The sequence below is a fragment of the Poecilia latipinna genome, unplaced genomic scaffold, assembly GCF_001443285.1.
Source record: "Poecilia latipinna isolate Pla-1442-1.1 unplaced genomic scaffold, P_latipinna-1.0 Scaffold47, whole genome shotgun sequence".
NCBI lineage: Eukaryota > Metazoa > Chordata > Actinopteri > Cyprinodontiformes > Poeciliidae > Poecilia > Poecilia latipinna.
In genome coordinates this window covers 441,026-456,684 of record NW_015112663.1, presented here as the reverse complement: position 1 = coordinate 456,684, position 15,659 = coordinate 441,026, and the positions used below count along the sequence as shown (strand labels likewise).

The following is a 15,659-nucleotide window of genomic DNA, read 5'->3' as shown; positions in this document are numbered from 1 at the left end:
TATTCTGCATATAAGAAAGTTCCATGTCCCTCTGTACTGGTGTGAGGCAATATGCCTCTGACATAAATAAAAGAAATTATCACATCAGTTTATTTACGTGTTGCACCAATACACAACTAAAGACACGGTGCGCGATAAAACAGCTACACTCATTTGCAATTACGCACAATGAAATTCAGTCCAAATTCATTTTATTCAGATCTTTCAAATGTACTTAAATAAAATACATCTAGGTCCAGATCAAACCCAATTACACACTGTTTCAATCCATGCACAAAATATACAATCAGATTAAAATATACAATCAGTAAAAGGTTATCCATATGAGTAAACCAACAGACCTGATTGAATTTCTGCCATATTCACCTAATCGTCGAGTATATTTGTACAAATCCTTTCTGCCATAGTTGATGCTATATGCTATATCATAAAGAGTCAACACATGCATATGTTTAAATAAGAAAAACTCAAAACAGGTTGATATTTTTGTTTTTCTTTTCAGGCATTCTCAAAATCGTGCACAAATGAAAACTCGTGGCTCATCTGCTAATGCTTACCATGGGGTATTTGCTAGCGTTGCTAACTCCCCGTGCTATGAGAAGTCAAGATCAATAATGCATTGGTGTGGATGTGAGGGACGCTGCTCAAAGGCATTTGCTTATCTCAGATGCCAGTTACCGCTTTCATCCCAGCGACATGCAGTTGTTGTCTGTGCAGAGAAGTGTATGTGGGGCAGTTTAGAGAATGCAGTATTTACACACTTCCCATCATGCGATATTTATTTCGCACCTTGATGTGTTCATCTACTCTGTGCCTCTGAGGAAATAAGCATAAAGCAAGAATCAACACAGAACTTCTAAGTCACTAATGCAACTGTCTGTGGGGCTTTTTGATCTCTTCTTTTGGAAGCTAAATCTAATTACACTGAGCTGTTTTTTGGTGGCTAAGTGCTTTACTTGCTCAGACAGGTCAAGAAAATAAAACACTGGCAGTGACAAAATTTAATCTGCACTATGCAGGGGACAAAAGGATGCAGGGCTTTTGTTTGAACTGTTTTACTGGTGAAATAAAAGCTGATCAGATGGCTTTTAATAAATCAATTTACATGTTTTCCAGATGAGTAAGCCAGCATGATTTTTGCTTTTTACCATCCATCCACCCATTTTTTAAATTCCCTCTCATTCTTACATTTTTTCGGGTCCCTATCCTGAGTTGGCATCGGGAGAGGCGTTGTCCATCAAGGGGCAACCTTATGCTGACCTTATTTAAGCATTTTAGCTTATGAGAGTTCATACAAAAGTCAAAAGGTTGAAATAAAGTAAAGATGTGGGATGCATGACTATATACCAAGGTCAAGTCTGTAAAATAATTTTTGTCCAAATAAGTAACATATTGGTAGAGATCTATTCAGTGCAAAGAAGTTGATAATTCTCTAAACCAGTGGTTCCCAAACTTTTTCTCCTGGGCCCCCCCAGTGGTTTCCAAACTATTTCTGGGCACCCCCTATGGCTTACAAATAGCTGTCTGGTTGAACGATATGTGTGAGCGAATGGGGTGTTGGGTGGATTCTTAGAGACTCCCTGTTATACTCAGCCTCGTTCCAGACGAAAAAGGGAAGGGGGGGAAATCAACTTTTCGGGGGGCAAAATGAATCATAGATGAACATAGACAACAACACCAGTAGCCTACAAGCTACTTGTTAACAAGCTTAAGGTACTGTATTAATATTAACTAGCTAGTCATCTTTTAGCTAACTTTACCTGCATCCAACAGCATTTGGGGGAAAAACTGTGAAAAGTTCTTTGCGTTTTGCTGGTTTGCTGCCATGATTCTAACACACCTGCGTAGCTCTGCCCAGCAGCAGCAGGTCTCCTTCACTGCCGCACAGGTGTAAACCCAGCACAAGCGTCGTAGCGCTCATGTTGCGTTTAAAGGCGGCTCGGAAAAACAGGTTATGACATGTTAACAATGGATTAAACAGTTTTAACTGCTGATAAAAGTGACAAAGGACACAGATATGGGAAGTCCGGAAGCCCCTAGTGTATCAAATTGACAGAGGAATAACAGAGAGTTGGACATTCTAAGGTAAAAAACCCAGCGCATACAGCGTTCATGTTTTTTCTTTTCTTTTTTTTTTTTTTTCCATCCAGACGGCTTCCCATGCCCCCCCTGCAATGGCACAACGCCCCCATGGGGGGCGTGCCCCACAGTTTGGGAACCTCTGCTCTAAGCTATGAAAGCCTTTAGAGTGTTGTTGCATCTGTTGCCTGGTTTTACAGGCGTATTCTCTTTTGTTTATTGTTATAGGTTTGTTTAATTATAGTGTTAATTTTATAAGTGTTAGACCACAGTGGTAATGCTCATTTTGAAACCACTGTAGACACCAAGCTAGACTTTATGGCTGCCATCTGCTTCTCAACCCCCCAATAAGAGGCTGTTTGTGTTGTTTTGTAAAAATATCAGAACATTTTTGCATTCTTCTTGGTTTATCATTGCGGGTAGTAAAACATATGGACAAAAAACAACAAGCTTTAGTACACTTCTTGAGTATAGTTTCTGAATGCCTGCTAAGGTTTGAAGTTGGATACAGCAAAATAATATTTTTTAATCAATATTTCTTTTAGCAAGCAGGACTTCCTACAAGCATATTACACATTTTTCTTAGAGCTATTTTAATCGTCTGTCCCAGTTTTTGCCGTCCAGTGCTCAGAAAGTTCATACAAACATGCAATGGATCTATTGCAGGGCTGCACAATATTAAAACATCTTGTGATCGAGACAACGTTGTCTTATATCTTAGCATTTTGGGTAATGTCATATATTCAGAGTGGGAGTCTGCTGCCATGAGCCTAGGCAACAGGCTAAATATTGCATATTTATGTAAAATGCAGTTTTATAACCTAAAATATTAGCCATTAATAATTAACTAACTGTCCTGTGGAATATGAACATTGCACACACTGATAATGTAATCACAGTATATTTGAGATATATTGCACAGCCTTAGGATATTATTTAATGTATGCATAGCTGCTATTATGTAGCACAAGAAAAGCCAAAGCAGTCAGAAAAATGTACTTTTCGTCGGTCCAACAAAAGTGGGTTACTGGAGTATAGCTGCTCATTCCTTCACACTACTGTTCCCAGAGGCAGCCATAGTCTGCAGCTGTCCTTACAAATCAGGGCTAAATGCAATCAGACTTTTTATAAGCATCTTTCAATTTTTGATTGCTAGAATAATGGAATTTTACTTCAGGAATGATCTAAGTTACAAAAAAAAATTAATTAAAAAGTAAGAAAAAAATTTATATAAGACTGTCTGGTGCATCCTTTTCATACCAGAGCTGGTACCAACAAAGTATTCTTTACCTGTCTATGCATCCAAGTAAATAAGTACCAAAGCAAACACTGCAGATCACCCAGTGAGCCAATGACTGAATTAATGCAATCATTTTAGCAAGTAAGAAATCAAATATAGGAGTAAAAAAGCTGCTATTGAGGCTTTGGGGCCGCAGTGAGAATTGCTAGTATGGGTGGTTAAGCTTAGCAGGGTGCTGCATATAATAAGAAATGTTGAACAATGGCTAATTTCTTTTGTATTTGTGTTTGGAATGTTTTGAATAATAAAGATTCAGGGGGCGTAGAATAAGGAAAAATTATCTTTCTTCATATTCACTCGTTATAACCCATTCTTTGTCTTAGTCGTAAGTTCTAGAAAGAACAAACTGAATGTATGGTAATTAACATATTCAGAGATGTGCCATAGCATAACCAATCATTAAAAGTTTATCCATATCTCAAAAGTGTTTTTTGAATGCACTGGTATGATTATAGCACTTCTTTTTCCACTTCCCATTAATTATCCATGTTTCTGCATCAGAGCTACAAACTTCAACAAAGTAAGAACTTTTTGAAGCAAGTCCAGTTCATTCAGACAGTTGAACCAATTTTAGGATTCAGCTATGTTTGCTAAAACTTGAACCGACTCCAACGGTGGGTCATTTACTCTTCATGTCGCAAAAATTTGGTGACACCACTGACCAATCTGAGCTGAAGCTGCTTTCACGGGTTGATCCAGGAAAAGACTTTCAAAGCAACACCACAAGGGATGGTTATTGTTCTGACAATTATTTCAAAAGAAAGATATGTTTTCTAAAATTTATTACGAATGACTAACGTAAACGAAGCATTTTTAAGAGATTAACAATCTTACAGGGTTAAATTCATTCTGTTTTACCGTCTTTCGAAATCTCCAGTAATCTCTTGCTTTCCTGGCTACATGTTTAAATCTTAGATGAGGTGTCAGCGCTGATGCAACACCACTGAAATACAGAAAAACACAGGTGAGGTGGTGCAATGATGCTTTTTAGAGAAGCTGTCAGTGTTTACCCTAATGGTTTGATGCCTGGAATGTTTTATGATGCATATTTACATAAATCTGATGACTGTGGCATCTTAAAGTATCTGGAAATCGTGTAAGGATGAGCTTGACTTCCAGAGATTAGCATTCTGATGGTAGTTTTCAGTAGTTTCTTTTTCCCACTGTGCCACACAAGGAGGCAGTGTGAGGTGCTGCTTTAAGATACATCATAGGATGTGACTGTAGCTAAGAGACTAAGTTAAAATATAGAAGTTAAAGACGCAGCAATATTGTTATTTTCCCAAATTATTTAAAGGCATAGAAATCTTAGATTATGTTAACATCTGAAAGAATGAAAACATTCTCTAAATATATCATCTTTCTTGTTGTCTTGGCATTTAACAAATAAAATTGTGGCAATCCCAACTGACTTGAAACAAAGTTGTCATATTTTATTTCAGACAACATATAAAAATTGCTACAGTGAATGTCAGCATCTGGTTTTGATGTCAGCCGAAGCAAATGTGAAAACTCTAGTTTAACAACAAACAAAAACAATGTGTTGCTTTAAGCAAAAAAAAAAAAAAGAATCTGCAGTGTCCAAAATATCTCCATGAGTGAAAATTAGACGCAATCAATTCTAACATTGGGTACGCAATTTGTTGTATCACAGTGATTATTTTAAAGTACCATCAGATTGGGACTCGGATACTGGCTGAAGGCTTTTCTTAAATGACTCAAATCTTGTTATTGGAGACAAAAATGCTTATTGGTTCATCAGCAGTGAGACATTAGTCTGCAGGTACATAATTTACAGATTAAACAAGTTCAGAAATACACAGCTTTGGAAAAAAAAAAAAGAAAGATAAAAAAGCTAACAATCACTTTACACAGCAATTCTCCAATAGCAGACACACTTGTTTGGCACGCTGCTTGTACTTTTTACCTCATCTCACCTCGCTCTGAACTTGCTAATCACATCCCTTAAATCCTGAGCCCAGGAAGCCCAACGGACAGCCTCCGGGTCTTGCTCACAGTTGAGCAAAAGTGAAATAAATAAATAAAAACTGTACACACAGTGCTTTGTGCGTGTATGTTTTGAGCCGCTCTGAACATGATGCGCGGCCGCATGTCATATTTCATTTGCCTTAGCCAATGGATAACCTTGCACACTGCCACACACAACTTCGCACAAGTGTTTGCACACAGAGACAAATGCGTATTAATTCACGGCATCCCCTCGGCGATGTTTGGTGAATCAAACTCAAGGTCAGACAGAGTTTACTGTGTACACATTGGCTTGACAAAACCAGACAAATGCATTCATTTCTTGCTTATTATTTCCATATTTCTATGCGACATTGCAATCTCCGTGCAGCCACTGAAAAGCGAGCGTTCGCTTGTTTAAAAGAACTGCTTTCGAAAAAAGAAAAAAAAAATCATGGGGTGAGGATGACTTTTCTACTAATGCTTACAAGCACCATAAACAAAAAGGATATAAAATATTCATGCGGCTAAAACAAGGATGGGAAGTACAGTGTAAGCAAATCAAACTTTATTTGCTTTTAGGCTCGCCTCTGAAAAGGCTTAACTTGATTTGTTGCCTCCATATATGCTTAATTGTGCGGATTAAGTTGTGTTCAGTGTAAGCAAAGTTTCTGCTGTGTTGTAAAATGCAGCAGACTACAGAGGACATAATTTGTAACGCAGACCAAGGAAAATGCTAAGTTTGCAAAGTGTAAACAAAAGAAGACTTTTAAATGCTTGAAGAAATGTGAGAAAAGAGAAACTCCCCCCACCCCTCTCCCTCACAAGCAGCAAAAGAGTAGCACAGAAAGGAGGACATGGTAGCACGTTGATCAGAGTGGATTTGAGAACAAGCTGGCTTGCGATCCCAGTGTAATGCAAGCCTGTGCCAAAATCAGTCAGACAACACCTTTGAAATTCTCAATAGCTTCCTTGTGAATCAAGCCAGCCCCCCTTTCACGGCTGCCTGGAGCAGATAACAGGCTCAACCCTGTTAACAATCTCACCTAATAGACTTTTCCCCGTCAATCACTTTTTAAAATACCAATACAGGCCAGCAGCTCACTCAGTTATTCACACTCACATGTCCTCGCACACACAAGCTCACTTCTTCTCACATGTGGTTGGACTTTCTTTGGAGAAACAGCAATAATTTTGCGGACGAGAAGATTTTACAGAGCACAAATGGTTTTTAGCCACTTGAGCACACAGGAATAACATTTTAAACATAGGCTTGAATAATAAATATATGGCTAGCAAAGACGTATATTGTGGATGTCCAGATTGGGATTGTTTTGTCTTTGATACCAATCAAAGTAATTTAAGAACAGGCATTTGTCGATGTCTGCATCTATTACCTAATTATATTAAATTATGTTTGTGTGCCTGAAAACTCATTAGCATAGAGTGGAAAAGCACTACATTTCATGAGCTTTACATGGGTTATATTAATATTGGGTTTGAGTCCCACTTAACTCTATCCTGGCCATTTCCTTCTTATGCAACTTCGCTCATTCCTCCATTTAGCATTTGTCCCACTGTGCTTGATTTCTCAGGATGCATTTCACCCTGGTCAATCAGCGAACAGAGGGACGAGCTGTAATGGTGAAATGTTTTGCATTGGTTGTAGTTTGGAAATGGCAGGACAGGAGGTCAAAAAAACCAGTTAGTCCAAATATTCAGTAATTAAAGTCACAGCATTAAAGACATTTTCTTGTTAGCAAAAATACCACATCTTCATAGTGTTGAGATGGGGCATGACATATGTCACGGAGCTGCACAGCTTTCTGAAATAAAATGAAAGACCAAACAACAACAACAACAACATGTATTGGTAGCTGAAATAGGACAAAGAATCCAACACAGAAAATTTCAAAATGCTTTGACTGGGACCCTGACTGATACATTGGATAAGAAAGAACATTAAAACTCGAGAATACTTAAACCAAAGAGACATATTTATAACAGTGATTTGATACAAAAGGCAACTATACAATGTAATACAGTACAGCATCTGACGTGGTCTAATACAGTGAGATTACTGGTAAGAAGAGCCTGCAAACAGAAGCAATTAGGCCTGTCACGATAACAAATTTTGCTGAGCGATTAATTGTCTAAAAAATTATTGCGATAAACGATAATATTGACTAATAATGCATGCAATTTCCTGCCATAGATAGATACACTTTATTTTCAAATGAACACATAACACTGGAACTGATAAACTAAGTACGTTTTTTGTTAATGGAGACTGAGAATCCATTTTATTTTTGTTTTGGTTGTTTTGTTTAAAATGGATTCTCAGTCTCCATTAACAAAAAACGTACTTGAATAAAAACTAAACAACATAAAGCCAAAGTGGAAATAAATACTGCATTCAACCAAAAGAGTGAAGATTACGAAGTATGTATACTATATTGCCCTTCAGTAATCACTAGATTTAAATAGAGAAGATGGACACATCTGACTACCTGATGCAGTAGTTCATACTACACGATTTTTTGCCCCTATTTTCCCCTTACGACAATCTTGGATCGTTGGCCGATCTAAGATTGTTGCTGGTGATTTCGTAAACAATCATCCTGCAGTGTGTGGTGTGTTAGGGTAGATTGTCGGTCGTGGCCGCTCCGATCTAAATCGGGGGTTTTCTCGACTGGGAGCTTAACGCTGAATGTGACAGGTAGCCAATCAGAAAACGCTGATTCACCTCCATGTTTTCTGAGGGGAAATTACGGAGGGGAATCCCAAACAACTGACACAGCGCAACCCAACGTCCAGCAGACATCGGAGATATGTGGAAACAACATTAATATTTATTCAACATTTCGTGCAAAGAATATAGAAATGACAAGGAGAGGAGTTGGAGCCAAATTCCTACCGCAGATGATAAACTCAGTAACTTTTCAGCTGTTCTTCGTTAATGTGACATAAATAGGTTATAATGATTTTCATTCAGTCAGGACTTTACGCTGAATCTAGCCACATGCATCACAGGTAGATTCTAGTAAAGCATTAATTAATGCCTGCCATTATTTTGTGCCCATGTGGCTGGACACCACACGGAACAACGAACCCGATTGAACCGTTATACCTAGGACTTGTGTCGGCTAATGTGTGATCTCTCAGGTTTTGAAAATGGGCCGACAATCGGCCGACAACTCGTGTCGTGTGCGCTGGACATTACACTAAGGAAATGAGGAAGGGAGGGTCAGTGGAGAGCACCGGAGCTGAGCCTTTTTTCATTCAGTGTCATCAACAGAAAGAAAAAAGGCAGGATGATAAAGCCGATAATTAAAATGAGGTCGATAGGTGTAATTTATCGTGCGATTAATTGATTTATTGTTTATAGTGACAGGCCTAGGAGCAATGGCAATAATTACTTTTACTCCATTTGAGAAAGGTCTTGTTTGTGTCTATGTGCTGTGTCTGTACTTCTGCGATGCCAGATGGGTCCCTCAGTTGGAACTCTGACAGGTACACACAAGTCATGCCTCCTTCTGTGACCTGGTCGTCACAACTGCATGAAGTGGAACTTGCTAACAGCACCTATGCAGAAACAAGGAATTGTTGTGCAGATGGGCTGCTATGTGCTTGATTGTGCGTTGGACAAACAATGTCATACCTACTCTTAAAAAAGAAAACACAACTTAAATATCAACAACAGAATGCTCTTCATAAAAGATAATAAGGTTATTCTAACATTCACCCAAAGCTCATCAAAAGAATGATGAGTCTTGCAGTAAAATTTCATCTGATGTAATTCGAGGTTTGTTAAATGAGCCCTGCATAAAAAGTAAGACCTCTATCTCTCTCGGGATGTGAGTGCTAAGCTGCGTTTTTAAGCAAGAAATGAAAATGCATCCGTTTGTTTGTAAGGTTGTTCTATAAGGGCCAAAAAGTTGACATGACTTTAACCCCATGGAACAACTGTAAACTTTAGCCTTTTGCATGCTTAAAAGTTGATTGTCCAAAAAGAAGTCTATGAAAGGACCCTTTAAGACCAGCTTTAGATGCCATAGGAATGCCATTCATGAAGTTGTCCAACATTGGTTAACATCCACACATTCCCAATGAGCATCTTTACTGACAGCACAAAAAAAACAGCGCAATGCACCTGACAACGCATATGGCAAACAGAAAGAGTGACAACACCGAAGACCTCACGGTAAGTTCCTTACCCACACAAATATGCCACGCGAGCGTGATGCACAGCATGCACAATGCGCTGCACACACTCGCATATGTGTATGCCTATGTAGCCTATTTTGTCACAAATTGCTCTAAATAATAAAAAAGGAAAACAAAGCCTACCTATTAAAGTGAACTCTCCTCCTGCTGGTTCCCAGGCTCAGGTCCCATTTCTGTGACATCTAAAGGAGGAGCAAGTAAAATGACAACATTAGCTTCATTTCTGCTCTTTTTGCCAAACGTTTCGACAAGATTTAAATGTTTTAAAGTCTGTTTGCTCATTCTTAGTTAGATTCATTACACAGTCTTGTTTAGCTTATGGAAAAAGCGGCAGCTGGTTAACAAACAAAAGTAAACTAAATAGTTATAATTAATTTAGGATGAATATGCACCCATGCACACAGATGTGCCTACAGCACATTTTGACACAAAAGACTTTTTTTTTACAACCACAAGTCTGTTTAGAACAAAGGAGGGGCAAATAAAAAGTCAAATAACTATGATCAAACATTTTTTTAAAACTCAAAGGAAAAATTCATATTACACACAACGTGTACTCCTGCGGCTTACAGACGAGTGCAGCATATACATGTAATTTTTCTTTTTCTTTTCAAATTTAGTGGGTGTGGCTTATAAATTACAGCGTATTCTTGTTTCAACCAACCAATGGAGAATGGATGTGCATGCACATATTTAAGGAGTAAAGCTAAAAGTGTAGTGGGTCTTTAAAGAATGATGCTCTGTTGTCAAACAGAATTAGGTATTCATCCACACTGTGGCGTAAAGATAAATTAAGCCACGACTCTACATAAACAGAAATCTCCAGAGTGAGAAATTTTTTTAAACCTGCTAAAAACAACATAGAAAAACAATACTCGAGTCTTTGGGGACTCATAAACATCAATCTTTGTGTGGTTTAATCCCTGCACCAGTCACTGTGTCACATTCGGAAACAAGCAATTTCTAAATGGCATTGAGATTTTGACGACACAAAGCTGTCGTTATGGTTGTAATCCTCACAATGGCTGCGACATGTGCTGGTTTTTGTCTCGTATTTTCTTTGTGTCGTTCCTTTTGTGTGACACTTTCCTTCATATTATAAGGACCACTGGGTCCATAAGTTAACTAGCGGCACACCAATCGGGTAAAGAAATTATATTAAATAAATGCAACAGGTCACCTGCAAAAATGCCCCAGTTGTGAAACACTGTCGTCTGGGAGGATGTACTTTTTTTGCTTTAAGTTGGTTTCAGCAACAACTCCAATTCAACACCTTCCACCATCTTCCAATCCAAAATCCCATCAAGGGAGTTCTCAGCATGGCAGTGATCTCCGGCCAAATGTCCAGACGGCTCGTCCAATGGAGGATTCCTGTTACCAAATTGGTGTAACATCAACATAAGGATGGATTCATCACTTCAGAAGATTCTTCCCACTTCCTTCCTAATGATATCAGGTTGACGATGCCCTGTGGCCAGACCCAGCTAGGCGGAGAGAGCCACATCATGTTTAATGTGATCTCTCTTTTTTTTTGTTTTTTTTGTTTTGTTTTTACTTTATTGGATTTAGGCAATTACAAAAAGCGGTTGCATGAAGACAAGTACATTTTTCAATCGGTCTGCACAATCAATGTCATGTAGTGTTGGTGATTCTATTTTTACACTTTCTCTGTGCAAATGCTTCTACTGCTTTTGGACAAACACAGCAGTGTTCAAACCGCAATGAATACATCAGAATTAGCTGCTGTGCTAACTGTAAGAAATGTTATGAAAAACCGGGTGCTGTTTTGAAAATTGTGCGCAAGCACTTGAAAATGGTAATCAAGCTTGCTGTTATGTATTACAAGTTTCCCACTAGTTGTAATTCAGAAATGAGCTTGGACTTACTCTGCTTCGTCTGAGTCACTTCCGGAGAACTCTGGAAGCTACAATCGGAAGCTAACTTCAACGGCCGCTTCCTCCAAAATATATAAACATATTTTATATATAAAAAACAGACAGTCGACATTTATCCAGGTTTGCTTTTGACTGAAACAAATGTTTTGTCAGAGTGTCCAAGCGAAAAGTAATAGAGCCAAGAGCTACGTTGTTTTCAAATAAAGTTGCCAAGCTTCAGCTCACTGATAAACTCAGCGTAGGTCGCCATTTTTGTTGTGGTAGTGTGTGAACCAAAAGAAGTTGACGCATTTAGATTTGGCCCCTCCTCGTTTACATAATAAGGCAGAAATAATCAAGGCGAAGAAAAATAGTAGAAGTACAAAAAGATAAATAAATAAATAAATAAATAAATAAAAAATCCAAGCACAACGAAAAATGGCATAAAAATTAAAGATGAAACATTTGAGTAAAAGGAAAAACATTTTGTATGTTTCAATATATAATCTGTTGGAACTAAACTAAAAATAAATATGAATGTTAAATTATAAGATATGAGATTACGTTCTCCTTTTTAAAATTAATTGGTGCATTTTAAGTGTATTGATGTATTTATTGGGCCACTTATGTGTGCCGTTATTTTTTAAGTTTGTCAGCTTCAGACTGAGGATGTCAGTCCTTCATAGTAGACTGACATTAATAACTATGCCATTTTCTAAGTGACCCAAATCCTCATTCTTCCTGATTCTGATGCTCATTGGATCATGAATTCATCTTCACTATGTTTAAATGTGTAAATGCATTGAGTTGGAGTGATGCACCTAGCCAATTTGCTATTTGGCCAACTACATCACATAATTAAACAGTTGTAACTAATAAAGTGACAGATAGGTGCATTTCATTTTCACACCACCATCAGATGTTGGCTCAAACAGTCAGTCTTTAAAACCACTATTCAACTTTATTGCCATCCAGAGAAAATGATGAACTTTCTGTCAAATGACTTTATGTAATAATATCACCCAATAAAACAATAATAAAATACAATAAAATGTTCCGTACTCATATGCAACTTACATTCTTGATAGACCCAAATACTACACACAGGTACTCAGAACTATGCCTGGGAGATTAACAACACACAGACCTACAGAATCACTTGCACACACGCACGCACACGCACACACACACACACACACACACACACACACACTCTCTCTCCCTCTTCTTGCAGTTTTGCGTCAGTGCTAAGACCACAGGGACGGTTGACATTTCACTCTGGCTCCGTTTCCATTCCCTGTGATCACAGCCATGCTGCCTCGCCTCCCTTAAAGGTCACTGTTGTTGTTTGTCAAAATTCCAACAAAAACACACCATGCATTGCTCCCTGTGTGAGAGAATGTGTGTTTGTGTGCGTTTGTGTGTGAGAGAGACAGAAAGAGAGAGAGATACAGAAACAGAGTTGGAGTTTGTGTGTGTAACTAACATGGTTTCAGAACAAGAATTGTCAGTCAAATCAAATCAGATTTTTAGAAACCTGACCCAGATGCTGTGTGTGCGCAAGAAGAAGGTGTGCTTTGAATTCCTTTCCTGTTTGGGTGGTCACCGACTGATATCTTTTCTTGTTGTTTGCTTAAATTTTAATGAGCCTTTCTGAAATAGTGTCACCATAGCATAAAGTTTGTACAGAAATATCAGATTGATTGGAAATTGCAACAGTAATACATGCATAGAAATGTTTATATTATGATTTGGATTTACTTAAAATTCTTTTAAAGAAAGAGTCAAGCAATATTTTCTGAACTAAATTCTAGTTTAAAGTAACATTTCCAGCAACAGAAATGATGTCTAGTTTACATGGATTTTAATTTTTATCATTTTTATGTATCATTTGGAAACCAGATATATCCCTTTTTTTGTTTTCAGATAAAGGTGAACTAGTAAGCTATTATCATGGAAGCGGTATAGTCAAACGGTCAAAACAGGTGAACAAAGACCAAAAAAAGAAAAAAAAACAGTTTATTTAAATATATCTTGAAACAAAAGAAACATATCCATCCAATGGTCCAGAAGTGTTAGTTTTAACTAAAACATATACAAAGATGTAAGCTGCAACACAATGCTACCTCAAACCAACCCAGAACAGTGAGTAATATTTAAATTAAAGCATTATGACCAATTGTAGAAAGATTCAATGTATCAGAAATAATAATAAGGGACAAGCAGTGAACACAAACTAAACCACTTTGTCACAAGCAGTGGATGGCAGTACTTTGGAAATATCACAAGTAAGGCAGTACTTGCTGTACAGAGACAATTGTTGGTATGTTAACAGGTGATATAAAAGGCTAAAAAAACATTGAAATGGTAATTGTAAACACTGTGTGTTTAGTTTGATGCCATATTAAAAGAATGCCTCTGGAGCTGTGTATCACTTACACTCACAGTGTGATGTCGCCACTGGGCCTAATATACAGATAAACTCAAAATTATTCAAACTCCTGGCAAATTTAAACATCTGCTTTTTTCACGTAACCATGAAGTTTGTTTCTAATGGTCAAGGAAACAAAGGACAAACATAAAACAGTCTAAAAATATAATTTTGTTTGTTTTTCTTTACATTTGATTAAATAGCATGTCGAAGGTTATTTATTGGTGTGTCAGTAATCAATGAAAAAAGCTTTATTGGCCACAGCAATGTAATCATTTTTATAATCTCTGATGCATATCTCCACTGACTATTTTGGCAGTTTATGTTAAGTGATGAGCTCCAAATCTTTGAGGCTCAGACGCCTCCTTTCCGTCACCCTAATCTTTAGCCCCTTCAATACACTCTGTATCAAGCTAACGCCATAAGGTCACCCCAAAGCTTTATTATCACTTCCAGTCTAAAGAGAAACATTGGTAAAATGGAAAGATTACTTAAAACCTGCCATTGTTTGCAATGTTTAGAGTTATATTGGGATATATACATATATCAGTCATTGGTCAGGTCTTGACATTTTATTCTGTTTTAGATTTTGGAGCAATAAAAACCCGAAACACAACTCAAGAGTGAATTTTGATGGGGACTTTGTTGTTTAAAATGTTTTTTTGTTTATTTTTTGTTTATTAATAGTTGTGCTGCTGTCTTATTCTGTCTCAGGTTTCTTCACTCAGTCCGATCATCCAAATCTCTTACTGATTATAAGACGTGCATCTACAAATAGATGTAAGGTGATCCCATACTCAGAGCAACTACACCAAGACAGCTGTCTTTTTTTTTTTTTTTTTACATTAGTCTAAATATGTGAGGGTTTTATGTCATGAAGATCAGCATACTTACCCCGACTCTTCTGCCAGTTTGTAGTCTGCCTGTTTATCTGTGCTTAGCTTTGTTTTCTATATTGCCCGTCGAAAATGTGATCTATCTTTCAAGACACGCTACTAAATATACTTTTAATTACACTGAAAATGATGGAACCCATTGAACTACAAGCCTGGTGCTTGTTCACTTAGCACAACACTCGACTTCATTTACAGTCAGAGTCCTGCTGAACAAAAGCTGACCACAGCTACAAAGCCACTGCACAAAAAACACAAGAAAAACTAACACAATTTATCACGTTTTATGTGTTTAATCTACCACATGAAATGTATTTGCTTTACAGTTAAAGAACCACATTCATTGGCTTTCAATCTTAGAAAAACACCAACGTTTTACATAAAAATAATCAATTGGTTCTTTTTTTGTTTTGTTTTTAGAATATTTCAAATGCACAGACAATTAAGGAAAAGAAGCTTGTAGTTTGAAACGACAAATCAGCCCTTGTACCATAACTCCCATTCTGTTCTGGAAATTACAGCCAATTTCTTCAGCCTTAATAAGCGGCACACGACGACAAACAGGATATACAACAACGCACAGGCAAATTTTTTATCTGAAGGCAAATGGAACAGAGACTATATAAGCTAATGTTCGTAATTTTGTATTATGTGAGAAAGCCACAGTGACTCGGAGAGAACACACACCTGCATGGAGAGAACATGCAAACTTCATCGTCTCTCATACTGAGAGATGATTTAAACATGGATCCCAATCCCTGACCCACCCTGCAGTCTATAGCCCTTGTTTAGCTACACTAAACAAGCAAATCAGAGTTTTCCTTTTGCATTATTTAAGTTCTTCACTGCAAAAGTAAGTTTTATAAAATATGTATTTTTCTGGAGAT

The 15,659-nt window shown here is 37.5% G+C and overlaps 1 long non-coding RNA gene across 1 annotated transcript in view; it reads right to left on the bottom strand.

Annotated features, from left to right (window-relative positions):
- The window catches only part of LOC106958273 (uncharacterized), a 42,582-nt gene extending 30,865 nt beyond the window's left edge, over nucleotides 1-11,717 (bottom strand). The window contains exons 1-3 of the long non-coding RNA XR_001427124.1: nucleotides 11,461-11,717; nucleotides 10,803-10,945; nucleotides 9,698-9,756 (exon numbers count right to left, since the gene is read on the bottom strand). This is a non-coding gene — a long non-coding RNA (uncharacterized LOC106958273). The remainder of the gene's footprint in view (nucleotides 1-9,697; nucleotides 9,757-10,802; nucleotides 10,946-11,460) is intronic.
- Nucleotides 11,718-15,659: the final 3,942 nt, after the last annotated feature.